Below are 14,296 nucleotides of genomic sequence, written 5' to 3'. Positions count from 1 at the left end.
AACTCTTCATTCCTTCCTTGCTTTGTTTGTGCATTTTGTCCAATTCTTTGTTCAAGATGCCAAGAACCCGCACACCCTCCACCATTAGCAATACCATTGAGCCATCTGTTGGGTTTGGACTCACTTTCATTTGGGCAGTAGCCACTTTTTAATTGGCACCAATTTTCCTCTGGGTGCCACACAATACCCTTTAGTTATTTAAAGGAATCAGTCTGTTTCCTACATAATTGGACACAGCTACTATGTAACATTTCATATGGCAAAGAGCGCAACAGACCAGATAGCGGAAAGCCCAAATCCCTTCTCAACTGCGAGAGAGACTTCTACCTTTACAGGATCTAGCCAAACTTTCATAGAAATAAAACTTAGGAACTAAGAAATGAAGGACAAGTAGAAGATGCTTCATTTTTATAAACCCTACAACCCTACAGTTGGGGGTGGGCAGTGCCAAGGCCCTTGCACCCCTAAAGATTTGCTGAAAAAAATCGCTAACCTGAGGCAGATTGATTAATAAGAGAAAAGGCATACAAATTTAATTAATGTGTATACATGGTAGCCCTGAGAAAGAAGAACCAACCCACCAGTGAAGTACAGAAACTTCTAGGCCATCTTGAGGTTACAGAAAGAATGTGGGTGCACAGTCAAAAAGCCCAAAACTAGGTCTTAGTGGCAAGACAGGTTAAGAGCAGGAAAAAGGAAGAGGCTTGGTTAGCAAAGGTGGTCTATTATGTAGATGACGCCTCACAGGTAGTAGCCCTCAGAGAAAATAGATGGAAAATGTCTGTTTTCAGAACTTTAAAGATGTCAGACTCTCAGCTTATCACTCCTAGATCTGGAGAGACCTAGAAAGGGAAGGCCTGGCTGCATTAATGAAGATTCTCTACAAATACAAATTCCACACCCCCCACAAAAGAAAAAACAGCTTTGCAGAGCCACCTCACTCTGCTGGCCCTGCAGCTGTCATTTCAAAATATGTCAAAGAAATATACTTGGGGGTAAAATATTTTTATTTCCTTCAGAAGATCTATACTTAAGATTTATGACTTAAACAGAAGTTCACACTGTCTTACCATAGGCATATCAGATGATCTTTCTGGTTTAACCCTTTTCCCATTTACCGCAACAAGACTCACTGGCGGTGCTTGCAGCTGCAGCATTTACCCCGAGATAACTTTGCCACAAAATATCTCACTTTTATTATCAGTTTCACATTGCTCTAGTATATTGACTTTGTAAACAAAACACATCATTCTATTTATAGCATCCTGATTTAGTGGTGGTATTTCCATTTACAAAATAGAATAATTCCCAGTAGCTGAAAATGTCAAATCCTAGAAAACAGCATTCCTGTGTATAATGTTAACATCATTCTCGAACATTTGTTGGCCAAAGATTTGATGGATCCAAGTTTTACAAAATAGATGATTCCGATGATTCTGATGTTAGTTCTGTTTAGAAATAACTCCAACAACAGCTTTTATATTTTATTTTTCGCATTGAAAATCAGTCAGATTTGCTTCAGCCTCAAAGAACGTGTTTATATAAAATGAAATGAGCGCTGGTAACAAGCTGCACTTATTTTTTCTAAACGGGAAAAGGGTTAAATTTCATTGCCTGATGCAACACTATACTCAAGATAAAATTGTATGGCATACCAGATGACCACATAGGAGTACGTAGATATTCCACATGACTCGTGTGATTTTCAGCACAAACCTCTTGGCTACTGCCTGCAAATTAGACAGGGACTTGCTTTCTTGGTAAACCGACATCTACCTTTAGGATGCCCCATCCTAAAGTATCACTCAAGGCCCATTTTGGCATGTCAATTTACATTCTTAGAAAAAGACATACCCTTTTAAATAACCTAATTCATGAAGAAGGAAAACTGATCCTGAATTTGTGAACTTGACTCTCATCCTAGGCTGCTTTTTTCTTTCCACACACCTCCTCATGTCAAGCTTTAAAGTAGGCTTGCGGCCGGGCACGGTGGCTCACCCCTGTAATCCCAGCACTTTGGGAGGCCAAGGCGGGTGGCTCACGAGGTCAGGAGATCGAGACCATCCTGGCTAACACGGTGAAACCCCGTCTCTACTAAAAATACAAAAAATTAGCCGGGCGTGGTGGAGAGCACCTGTAGTCCCAGCTACTCGGAAGGCTGAGGCAGGAGAATGGCGTGAACCTGGGAGGCGGAGTTTGCAGTGAGCGGGGATCGCACCACTGCACCCCAGTCTGGGCGACAGAGCGAGACTCCGTCTCAGAAAAAAAATAAAAATAAAAAAATAAATAAAGTAGGCTTGGAAAGTGTGAAAAAATCTACACATTATGATTCTAAGAACTACAGGGGACTAGACAATGTCCCTAAGGGTATAGATCTCCTCAGCAGCGAATTTCATGAGAGTGACTGACAGTAGTTTGAAAAAGGGCAGCCCTGGTCACGCAGTGTTCAAGACAGCTCATGTGTCATCTTACGGGAAGAATGTTGTCCTTGATCCCACAAAATTTTCCAGAATCTTTAATATTCCCACAAGGATCTGAAAAACATATGAAGAAATCAGATGATCTTTCTTGTTTAACCCTTTCCCACTATGTCCACTACGACAGGCTCTACAGATCAAGGATGGGATATATTCCCTGGTTTATTTGGCTATTCTTGGCTCCTAGCCTAAAAGTGAGCTATACACTCTGATCATGATCCTTCTTCTTTGTTGATGAAAAGAGTAAATAAAACTCCGTAAACAATTTTTTTTTCTTGAGACGGAGTCTTGCTGTGTCCCCCAGGTTGGAGTGCAGTGGTGGGATCTCAGCTCACTGCAAACTCTGCCTCCCGGGTTCACGCCATTCTCCCGCCTCAGCCTCCCGAGTAGCTGGGACTACAGGCTCCTGCCACCACGCCCGGCTAATTTTGTTTTTGTATTTTTCGCAGAGACGGGGTTTCACCGTGTTAGCCAGGATGGTCTCGATCTCCTGACCTCGTGATCTGCCCGCCTTGGCCTCCCAAAGTGCTGGAATTACAGCCATGAGCCACCGCACCCAGCCAAACTCTATAAACATTTTTAGAGGTTTGTTCTGAGCCATATATGAGTGATCCTGGACTTAGGCACACTGTCAAGAGGTCCTGGGAACATGTGTCCAAGGTGCTGGGGTTACAGCTCAATTTTATACATTTTAGGGACACAGAAGTTCAGACAAAAGTTATACATCTTAGGCAGACATCAACACATGTAAGACGTACCTTGGTTTGGTCTGAAAAGGCAGGACATCTTGAAATTCGGGGGCTGGAGTGGGGGATCAGGAGGGAGGCTCACAGGTCATTTACAGGTAGAATTAAAGATTTCCAATAGGCAATTTTTTGAAAGAGTTGGCCGGGCATGGTGACTCATGCCTGTAATCCCAGCACTTTGGGAGGCCAAGGCAGGTAGATCACCTGAGGTCAGAAGTTTGAGACCAGCCTGGCCAACATGGTGAAACCCCATCTCTACTAAAAAATTAAAAATAAAAATAAATAGAAAAAATTAGCCAGGCATGATGGCGGGTGCCTGTAATCCCAGCTACTCTGGAGGCTGAGGCAGGAAAATCACTTGAATCCAGGAGGCAAAGGTTGCAGTGAGCCAAGATCGCACCACTACACTCCAGCCTGGGCAACAAGAGTGAAAACTCCATAAACTCTGCCTAAATAGTTGAAGTCAGCAGAAAGAAATGTTGGTAGTTAAGTGGGGTTGTGGAAGCCAAGGTTCTTGTTATGTAGATGAAGCCTCTAGGTAGCAGGCTTCAGAAAGATTAGATGGCAAAAGTTTCTTATCAGACACCAAAAGGTGCCAGACTCTTAGTTAAATCTCTCCTGGATCAGGAAAAGACCTGGAAAGGGAAGGGATTCCTCTATAGAATGTAGATTTTTTTCACAAGAGACATCTTTATAGGGCCAATTCAAAATACATCAAAGAAATATCTTTTGGGGTAAAATACTTCAATTTCTTTCAGAGTGTGCTGTCATGTGCTGCTACATTAGAGTCAGGTTGGAATTTGGTATCATGTGGCTACAAAGAGTTTGTTTCATCAGTCTTAAGATCTTTTTTAACATTAATGCTGGTCAGTTGTGCCTGAATTCCAAAGCAGGGAAGGTATAACACCTCTCTTATATCTACTTGTCTCTTATTCTTGATAAGGAACCAAACAATGAAAAGAATATGGGAAAGAACATTTCAGGCAGAAGAGACAGCCCATGGGAGCCTTAGTGGGGGAGTGGTATTCATAGAGAAGCCGAAAGACCATGATGCATGAAAAAGAAAGTGACCTCGGCCAGGCGTGGTGTCTCCTGCCTGTAATCCAAACACTTTGGGAGGCTGAGACAGGTGGATCATGTGGTCAGGAGTTCAGGACCAGCCTGGCCAAGATGGTGAAACCCCATCTCTACTAAAAATACAAAAAAAAAAAAAAAATTAACCAGGCATGGTGGCAGGCACCTATAATCCCAGCTACTTGGGAGGCCGAGGCAGAGAATTGCTGGAACCTGGGAGGCGGAGGTTGCAGCGAGCCGAGATCGTGCCACTACACTCCAACCTGGGTGACAGACAGAGACTCCATCTCAAAAAGAAGAAAAGTGGCCTGACATGAGGCTGGCAGGGAGGAGGGAGGCAGTATGTTGCTATCTTAGTATGAACACTTTTCTAAGTTAATTAAGACAACTTCATATTTACACCTCTGCTGCTGAGACATGAATCAAGTAAATGCCTGTTTTAAGACTGCTCAAACCTATTTTCTGTTCTCTTTTCCCTGTCCTCTACTCAAGGAATTCTCATTTACTTGCTTAATCATAAAACTGTGGTTTGTGTTTGCATTTTTTGGGTGGTCTTTCTTCAGTGTCTCCTAACTGCACCTGGTCATACTTTGTTTCTTCTTGGCCTCTCTGCTTTTTGGGTTTCAGTTTTTTAACGAGAAGGGACCTTATTTTGAGTCAGAGTCTTGCTCTGTCACCCAGGCTGGAGTACAGTGATATGATCTTGGTTCACTGCTGCCTTGACCTCTGAGTTCAAGGGATCCTCCATCCTCAGCCTCCCAAGTAGATGGGACGACAGGTGCATGCCACCACACAGGCTAATTTTTTTAATCTTTTGTAGAGACAAGGTTTCACCATGTTGCCTAGGCTGGTCTTGAACTCCTGGGCTCAAGTAATCTTCTCATCTCGGCCTCCCAAATTGCTGGGACTACAGGGATGAGTCACTACCCTCAGCCCAGAAAAAAAATCTCAGGACCACCAAACTTGCTATGCCTAAAAGGGCTCTTAACTACATCAGTGAGAGGGGTCTTCAAGGAAGGAACAGAGCTTCCTTTCCTTCCTCCAGCATTTAGGGGTGCCCTAAACCTAGAATGGCCAAGAGCACCCAGTAGGTGATCTGGGAACCTGCCTGCTCTCAGGATGCAAACCACCTGTCAATTTAGCAAGAAAGTTTTTACCTAATTAGTCTGCATTTGTGAACTTTTAGAGCCTAGCCATCTGCCAGTAAAGAACTTGAGTTTAGTCAAACCATGGAAACCTTGAGTTAAATCAGCAAGAAAACAGAGTACCTTCAATGAAGTCTGGGGTGGGGGGAGGTGTCAAGGGTCATAACATCCTTATATTCAGATTCCATTGCATAATTTATCAGAAGTTTGTGCTGTGAAATCTGTAGGTCTGGTTTGTTGAACAAGGTAATGGGGGAAGCTGGACTCTTACTGGGCTGAGAAATAAAAGGCTTCAAAGGCTAGTAAAGGGATTTCATTTTCTTTAGTCATATGGTTAAACACAGGAACCTTGATGAGGAGATTTATGGGTTGCTTTCTCAAATCAAGAACTTTTTAGAATTATGACTCTCTCCCTAGTGGTTTGCCAGCTGCTGCATTCTTACTGATATAACAAAACATTTGAACATGCTGAAATTAACCTTTAGGAACAAAAAGAGAGGAGAGAGAGAACTACTGATTTCTTCAAGAAAGTAGACGTAAGCACACTGAAACTCTGTGCTGATACAGGAACCATCTGCCTAGCAACTATGGCCCTGAAATCACTGAAGAAAGATAAAAATGCCACTCCCTGGTAGGTACTCAGAAGATTTCATATGGCAGATGGAGTCTTCCTGCTGGGGGCTTCAGGAAAAGCCACCGCCGTTGCCTAGTTCAGACCAGAAAGTCTTCCTAGTCTACGCCAAAACATTACATCATCTTCTCAACATGGCTCCAGATCCCCTCCCAGACAACCCCCTTTACCAAAGGGTCAGAGCTGAGGTATCTTTGTGATTCTTCACCAAGAACTTTTGTATTGCACCTATTATTCACAACTCACATATAGGTGCGGGTGGTCTCTTCAGCAGCCAACGCCATGTATCAAAAGCACGTAATGGAGAAGTCATGTGACAGGTGATCAAGGGATCCTCCATCCTCAGCCTCCTGTCGTCTTTTTCTTTTCTATGTCCTTAACAACAGGAGGCTGATATATTCTGAAGACATGAGTTGCCATCTAAAAGAGGAGTAGAGTAAAGCAGGAAGTCTATGAGCTCTGGGATTTCACAGCCTAGGCTGCTCTGAACCTTTCGCCTGCTATGTGGATTGGGCTAATGTTTTTTTCTGTCTTATAAACAATATGATTTCTTCAAGCACATATTTTTTATGGTATTTTTAGTCTTCTTCATTGGCAGCGTTGTTCCAAATTACAGTCCACCATTATCAAAACTGGAAGCTCTATAGCTAATTTCAAAAGATCTTTATTGACAAGACAGCCATTGTGCCAGCACAGAGTATTTTGACTTCTGAAAAAGAAAACCTATCCATAGCTAAGATGACAAGAGCCAAAAATTCAGAAGTTTTATACTTTGCCCTAATTTTTATTTTACATCAAAATTAAATACCATTAATATTAGCCCTTTGCAGAATTGGAGATCTGCATCCCATGTGGACTGAGCTCTGGAGCTAAGTTCCCTGGTTCAAATCAAGGTTCTTCCACTTGCAAGCTGTATGACATTGAGTATATTGTTGACCCTCTCAAAGCTTCATTTCCTCATGTGTGCAATCAGCATAATAGTTCTACCCTGTAAAGTTGTGATGGGTTTTAAATGGTTTAGCCCAACATCTAGCACATAGTAGGTTCTCAGTGAGTGTTAGCTAGTGGTATTGAAAGGAACATAGAGTGAGCGGCATCATTTTGTGGAAAATTATTCTTCAACTCCAAGACCTTTCTGAGAAATTGTTCAGGGATCAGTCTAGTGCATAAATCAGAAAGACCTCAGGAGTAATGAAGAAAGAGAAGACTTCCAACCTGAATACATCGTATTGAAGCATACACATATCAAATAGCATTTTAAAAGGTAAAAACCCACAAAGATAGAGACAATGAGAGAAAATAACATCAGGTGAGAGATACAACAAAATGTTAAAAATTGGCGGGGAGGCTGAGGCAGGCGGATCATGAGGTCAGGAGATCGAGACCATCTTGGCTAACATGGTGAAACCCCGTCTCTACTAAAAAATACAAAAACATTTGCCGGGCGTGGTGGCAGGCACCTGTAGTCCCAGCTACTCGGGAGGCTGAAGCAGGAGAATGGTGTGAACCCAGGAGGCGGAGCTTGCAGTGAGCCGAGATCATGCCACTGCACTCCAGCCTGGGCAACAGAGCGAGACTCCGTCTCAAAAAATAAATAAATAAACAAATAAGTAAATAAATAAATAAATAAATAAATAAATAAATAAATAAATAAAAATAAACAGAAAGACGCTGGGCACGGTGGCTCACGCCTGTAATCTCAGCACTTTGGGAGGCCGAGGTGGGTGGATCACAAGGTCAGGAGTTTAAGACCAGCCTGGCCGGCTGGGTGCAGTGGCTCACGCCTGTAATCCCAGCACTTTGGGGGGCCGAGGCGGGTGGATCACGAGGTCAGGAGATCGAGACCATCCTGCCTAACACGGTGAAACCCCATCTCTAAAAAAAAAAAAAAAAAAAAAAAATTACCCGGGCGTGGTGGCAGGCGACTGTAGTCCCAGCTACTCGGGAGGCTGAGGCAGGACACTGGCATGAACCTGGGAGGCGGAGCTTGCAGTGAGCCAACATTGCACCACTGCACTCCAGCCTGGGTAACAGAGCGAGACTCCGTCTGAAAAAAAAAAAAAAAAGGTAAAATAGAAAAAGCACATGGACAGGTGCAAGTGATACAGCAACGTAAAAAAAGCTAAAACCAACTACCTAAAAAAGCAAAGCCAGAAAGCAGCAAGTAAAACTATGCCCCATAAAGTATTAGAAATTATAGGCATCAACCAATGTTGAAGATAAAGAGGGGTATGCTAAAAACAGCAAAACCGGTAGAAGGTATGAAGTAAAGGGCAGTTCATTTCCCAAAGTCACCTACTCTGACCAGGCAGAATCCAAAAGATTTACTCTTTGAGAAAAAACAAAATCAGGCCTATGGGATCTGGGCCTCAGAACACCAGGCACAGAAAAAAGGAGGGACAAGGTAAGGGGCTAAGTGCAAAAACACCAAAAAAAATTGAGTCCCACAGTCTACTTTCCCTACTCAGAACTCAAAATCCTGGCAGCAGCCTTCTGGCCCAAAGACAGAAGACTGTAAAATCCTCTCAGAGAAACTGACAGGGACAGAGAGTAACAGATACTGGTGTTTGGGGTCCCTCAAAGAAATCATTTGGTTCCCAATCAGTAATCCCACAAGAATTCCATTATTTAACCAACCACACACCCAGCTTCCAACAAGCTCTTTAGTGCCTCACTCTTCAATATGAGCGGACAGACATATACTGAGAGACATTTTTATCAGTCAACATTTACTCAGTGGTGCTTTAGTAACAAAGACAATGAATGAGAACAGTTTACAAAACCAAAGGCATAAACTTCTGGTTCCAGCTCCAGCATCTGAGGATCATGGAAGTCATCACCCCCATCACCATGGCAAGAAGAGAACAGAACAAACTGAAAATCATCAAGTCTTCTTAGACGCATCAGATAATTGAGACTTCAGGGCAATCACCACCTTAAAAAATAGGAGAATCAAGCAGGTATATACAGATAATCATAGCTCACCGGGAGCAGAAGCCTGCCCTGGAGTCAGGACTGGAGTTAGAACACCTAAACTGTAATTGATGAATTCCTGGAGGCTCAGGGTGGACAAGCTTAAGAGTTGAAAACTCCAGGGAGTACGGAGGACAGACACATGGGGGAAACCCGTACTTCCATGAATTTTACTTCCAGGAACCCTGCCAGGGTGGACAGGAACAAGGACACCATAGAAAATTTTAGCCTCTGGCACTTCTAGCTACAGCACACAGTAAACACTGCCTAACTCCTAGCCAGATAAGCATAAAACCTCTCACTAAAGACCTATTTAACTCAGTTCCTTTTACCCAGTAAATGATGTTTGGCTTGGAACAAAATATTGCAAGGCAGACAAAAAGACAACATACAGTATGAAAAGACAGAGCATCAGAGCCAGACTCTGATATGGCAGATGTAAAAAATACGTTAGCAAGTAATGGCCAAAAATTTTCTAAATTTCATGAAAACTATTAACCCAGAGATCTAAGAAGCTCAATGATGCCTCACACCCCTATGGGTCTTTTCAATGAAAACACAATGCCATATTGGCATGAAGGTAAATCTATAGATCAATGAAATGTAAAAAAGACTCTGGAAATAGAAAATTGGAGGCAAAGTAATGTGGAAAAGAATAATCTTTCCAACCAATGCTGGATTGATAGAAAAGCCATATGCAAAAATAAATAAATGAATAATTCTCAACCCTTACACTTCACACCGTACACAAAAATTAACTTAGAATGGATAAAGGATCTAAAGGTAAAACTAAAAACTGTAGAACTTCTGGAAGAAAATAAATTCTTAGTAACCTGTAAATAGCATGGGTTTCCTAAACAGAGTATTAAAAGTTGGAACTACTACAGAAACAGAATTATAGACTTCATTACAATTAAGATCTTTTCATCTTCAAAATACATTGTCTCTCCTCTCTGTCTCTATGGACATGCCTATCTGGATATTTCCTATAATAGGAATAACAGCATGTGACCTTTCATGACTGGCTTCTTTCATGTAGCATAAAGTTTTCAAGTTCATCCATGTTGCAGCCTGCATCAGTGCTTCATTTCTTTTCATGGCCAAATAATATTCCACTGCATGCATACACTACATTTTATTTATTCATTCATCTTGATAGACATTTAGACTGTTTCCACTTTTTGGCTGTTGTGGATAATGCTTCCATGAATATTCACGTACAAGTGCCTGTGTGCACCTATGTTTTCAATTCTCTTGGATTTATGTCTAGAAGTGGAATTTCTGGGTGTGAACACCATTTCAAATATTGCTGAAATATTGCATTCACTGATTTATGTAATAGCTATTGCTTTGAAAAGATTAAAGCAAAAAGTGGAAGCTGGCTTTAAAAAAAAAAAAAAGAAAGAAAATGAAAAGACCAGCCAACGCCTCTGCCCGGCCACCCAGTCTGGGATGTGAGGAGCGCCTCTGCCCGGCCAACCCATCTGGGAGGTGAGGAGCGCCTCTGCCCGGCTGCCCCGTCTGGGATGTGAAGAGCATCTCTGCCCAGCCGCCCATTGTCTGGGAGGTGAGGAGCACCTCTGCCTGGCCGCCCATCGTCTGGTAGGTGAGGAGCACCTCTGCCCGGCCACCACCCCATCTAGGAAGTGAGGAGCGTCTCTGCCTGGCCGCCCATCATCTGGGAGGTGAGGAGCGCCTCTGCCCGGCCGCCACCCCATCTGGGAGGTGAGGAGCACCTCTGCCCGGCCGCCCATTGTCTGGGAGGTGAGGAGCGCCTCTGCCCGGCCGCCCATCGTCTGGGAGGTGAGGAGCACCTCTGCCCGGCTGCCACCCCATCTAGGAAGTGAGGAGCATCTCTGCCTGGCTGCCCATCATCTGGGAGGTGAGGAGCGCCTCTGCCCGGCCGCCCCATCTGGGATGTGAGGAGCACCTCTGCCCGGCCGCCACCCCGTCTCGGAGGTGAGGAGCACCTCTGCCCGGCCGCCACCCCGTCTGGCAGGTGAGGAGCACCTCTGCCCGGCCGCCACCCCGTCTAGGAAGTGAGGAGCATCTCCGCCTGGCCGCCCATCGTCTGGGAGGTGAGGAGCGCCTCTGCCCGGCCGCCCCATCTGGGATGTGAGGAGCGCCTCTGCCCGGCTGCCACCCCATCTGGGAAGCGAGGAGCACCTCGGCCCGGCCACCACCTCTTGTGGGAAGCGAGGAGCGCCTCGCCCTGGCTGCCCCGTCTGGGAGGGGAGAAGTGCCTCTGCCCAGCCATCCCATCTGGGATGTGAGGAGCACCTCTGCCTGGCCGCCCCGTCTGGGAGGTGAGGAGCACCTCTGCCCGGCCGCCCAATCTGGGAGGTGAGGAGCGCCTCTGCCCGGCCACCCCGTCTGGGAGGTGTACCCAACAGCTCTGAAGAGACAGCAAACATCAAGAATGGGCCATGATGACGATGGCGGTTTTGTAGAAAAGAAAAGGAGGAAATGTGGAGAAAAGAAAGAGAGAACAGATTGTTACTGTGTCTGTGTAGAAAGAAGTAGACATAGGGGACTCCATTTTGTTCTGTACTAAGAAAAATTCTTCTGCCTTGGGATGCTGTTGATCTATAACCTTACCCCCAACCCCATGCTCTCTGAAACATGTGCTGTGTCCACTCAGGGATAAATGGATTAAGGGAGGTGCAAGATGTGCTTTGTTAAACAGATGCTTGAAGGCAAAAAAAAAAAAAAAAAAAGGGAGCGGGCTACTAAAAATACAAAATTAGCCAGGTGCGGTGGCGCATGCCTGTAATCCCAGCTACTCGGGAGGCTGAGGAGGAGAATCTCTTGAACCCAGGAGGCGGAGGCTGTGGTGAACCGAGATCGCACCACTGCACTCCAGCCTAGGCAACAAGAGCGAAACTCCATCTCAAAAAAAAAAGGAAACCGCATCTCTACTAACAATACAAAAAGTAGCTGGGCAAGGAGCTAGGTGATTATAGTACCAGCTACTCAAGAGGCTGATGCAGGAGAATCACTAAACCGCATCTCTACTAAAAATACAAAAATTAGCCGGGCAAGGAGCCGAGTGACTATAGTACCAGCTACTCAAGAGGCTGATGCAGGAGAATCACTTGAACCCAGGAGGCGGAGTTTGCAGTGAGTTGAGATTGCACCACTGCATTCCAACCTGGGCAACAGTGGGAGACCCTGTCTCAAAAGAAAAAAATAATATAAAGTGACCAGGTGTGGTGACTCACGCCTGTTATCCCACCACTTTGGGTGGAAGCAGGAGGATCACTGGAGCCCAGGAGTTTGAAACCAGCCTAGGCAACATAGTGAGACCCTGTCTCTATATTAAACACACACACACATGCACACACACACACACACACACACAAAGGCAGCCAGACTATGCACTAGGAATTGCCCTGGGAATCCCTTTGCGTTCTCACAACAATCCCATTTCACAGATGAAGAAACCAAGGCACAGAAATATTAAGTAATTTTACTTAATTACAGGTGCAGTGGCTCACGCCTATAATCCCAGTACTTTGGGAGGCTGAGGCAGGCAGATCACGAGCTCAGGAGTTCGAGACCATCCTGGCCAACATGGTGAAACCCTGTCTCTACTAAAAATACAAAAATTAGCTGGGTGTGGTGGCAGGTGCCTGTAATTCCAGCTACTCAGGAAGCTGAGGCAGGAGAATTGCTTGAACCCGGGAGGTGGAGGTTGCAGTGAGCCGAGATCACACCACTGCACTCCAGCCTGGGTGACAGAGCAAAACTCCGTCTGAAAAAAAAAAAAGAAGAAGAAATACTAAGTAACTTGTCTGAGGCCACTTAGTTACCAAGACGTGGGAGCTGGGACTTGAACCCAGGCAGTCTGGCTGGATTCATGCCTGCAGCCTCTGCACTCCTGCTACTTACTGTGTGAGAAGCGCCTGTTCTGTGGAAGGCTGTGGTCTGAGATCTTTCCATGAGTTCCACTCATTTACCCCCAAGGCTGTTCTTAAAGACGGGCATGACAGTTATGCCCATTTTACAGATGGGGCCCTGAGGCTCACAAGGGCCCGCCACTCGCCCATTTCCACAAAGCTATAGCTCGTTAGCAGAGGGCAGAATTCGGCCGCCTCTCCCCTAGCTCCAAGGCTGTGATTGACACGGAGGTTTTTTTGTTGTTGTTGCTGTTGTTTGTTCCTTTTTCTTTTTTTTTGAGACAGGGTCTTGCTCTGTCATCCCGGCTGGAGTGCAGTGGTGCGATCTCAGCTCACTGCAAACTCTGCCTCCAAGATGCAAATGATTCTTGTGCCTCAGCCTCCCAAGTAGCTGGAATTACAGGTATGCACTACCACGCCCAGCTGTTTTTTGTAGAGATGGGGTTAGTAGAGATTTGTTTAATAGAGATGGGGTTTCACCATGGTCTCTGCTAAACCCTGTCTCTACTAAAAATACAAAAATTACCTAGGCGTGGTGGCACATGCCTGTAGTCCCAGCTACTCAAGAGGCTGAGGCAGGAGAATCACTTGAACCTGGGAGGTGGAGGTTGCAGTGACCCAAAATCATGCACTCTAGCCTGGGGTCTCGCTTTTGCCCAGGTTACAGTGCAGTGGCACAATCACAGTGTCTCACTGCAGCCTCAAACTCCCGGGCTGAAGGGAATCCCCCCACCTCAGCCTCCCAAGTAGATAGGACTATAGGCATGTGCCATCCTGGCGAGTTAATTTTTTGTGTGTTTTTATTCTCTCGAGAGAGAGTCTTGCTCTGTTGCTCAGGCTGGACTGCAATGGCGTGATCTTGGCTCACCGCAACCTCCACCTCCTGGGTTCAAGCAATTCTCCTACCTCAGCCTCCCGAGTAGCTGGGATTACAGGTGCGTGCCACCATGCCTGGCTAATTTTGTATGTTTAGTAGAGACAGGGTTTCACCGTGTTGGTCAGGCTGCTCTCGAACTCCTGACCTCGTGATCCACCTGCCTCGGCCTCTCAAAGTGTTGGGATTACAGGCATGAGCCACTGAGCCTGGCCTGGTGAGCTAATTTTTAAATTTGTTATAGAGACAAGAGAGACAAGAGTCTCTCTTATGTTGCCCAGGCTGGTCTCGACCCCCTGGCCTCAAGTGATCCTCCCACCTCAGCCTCCCAAAGTGCTGGGATTACAGATGGGTGTCACCGCACCTGGCCTCTGAGGAGGATTTCATTATAAACCTGCCCTGAAGGGAGGGAATCCAATTTTACGAGAGGGTGTAGCCTGGTGAGGCCTGGATGACCTCCGGAGGCAGGGGCTTGTG

Source organism: Pan paniscus, chromosome 17 (genome assembly GCF_029289425.2).
Source record: "Pan paniscus chromosome 17, NHGRI_mPanPan1-v2.0_pri, whole genome shotgun sequence".
Classification (NCBI taxonomy): domain Eukaryota; kingdom Metazoa; phylum Chordata; class Mammalia; order Primates; family Hominidae; genus Pan; species Pan paniscus.
This window is presented reverse-complemented; position numbering follows the sequence as displayed.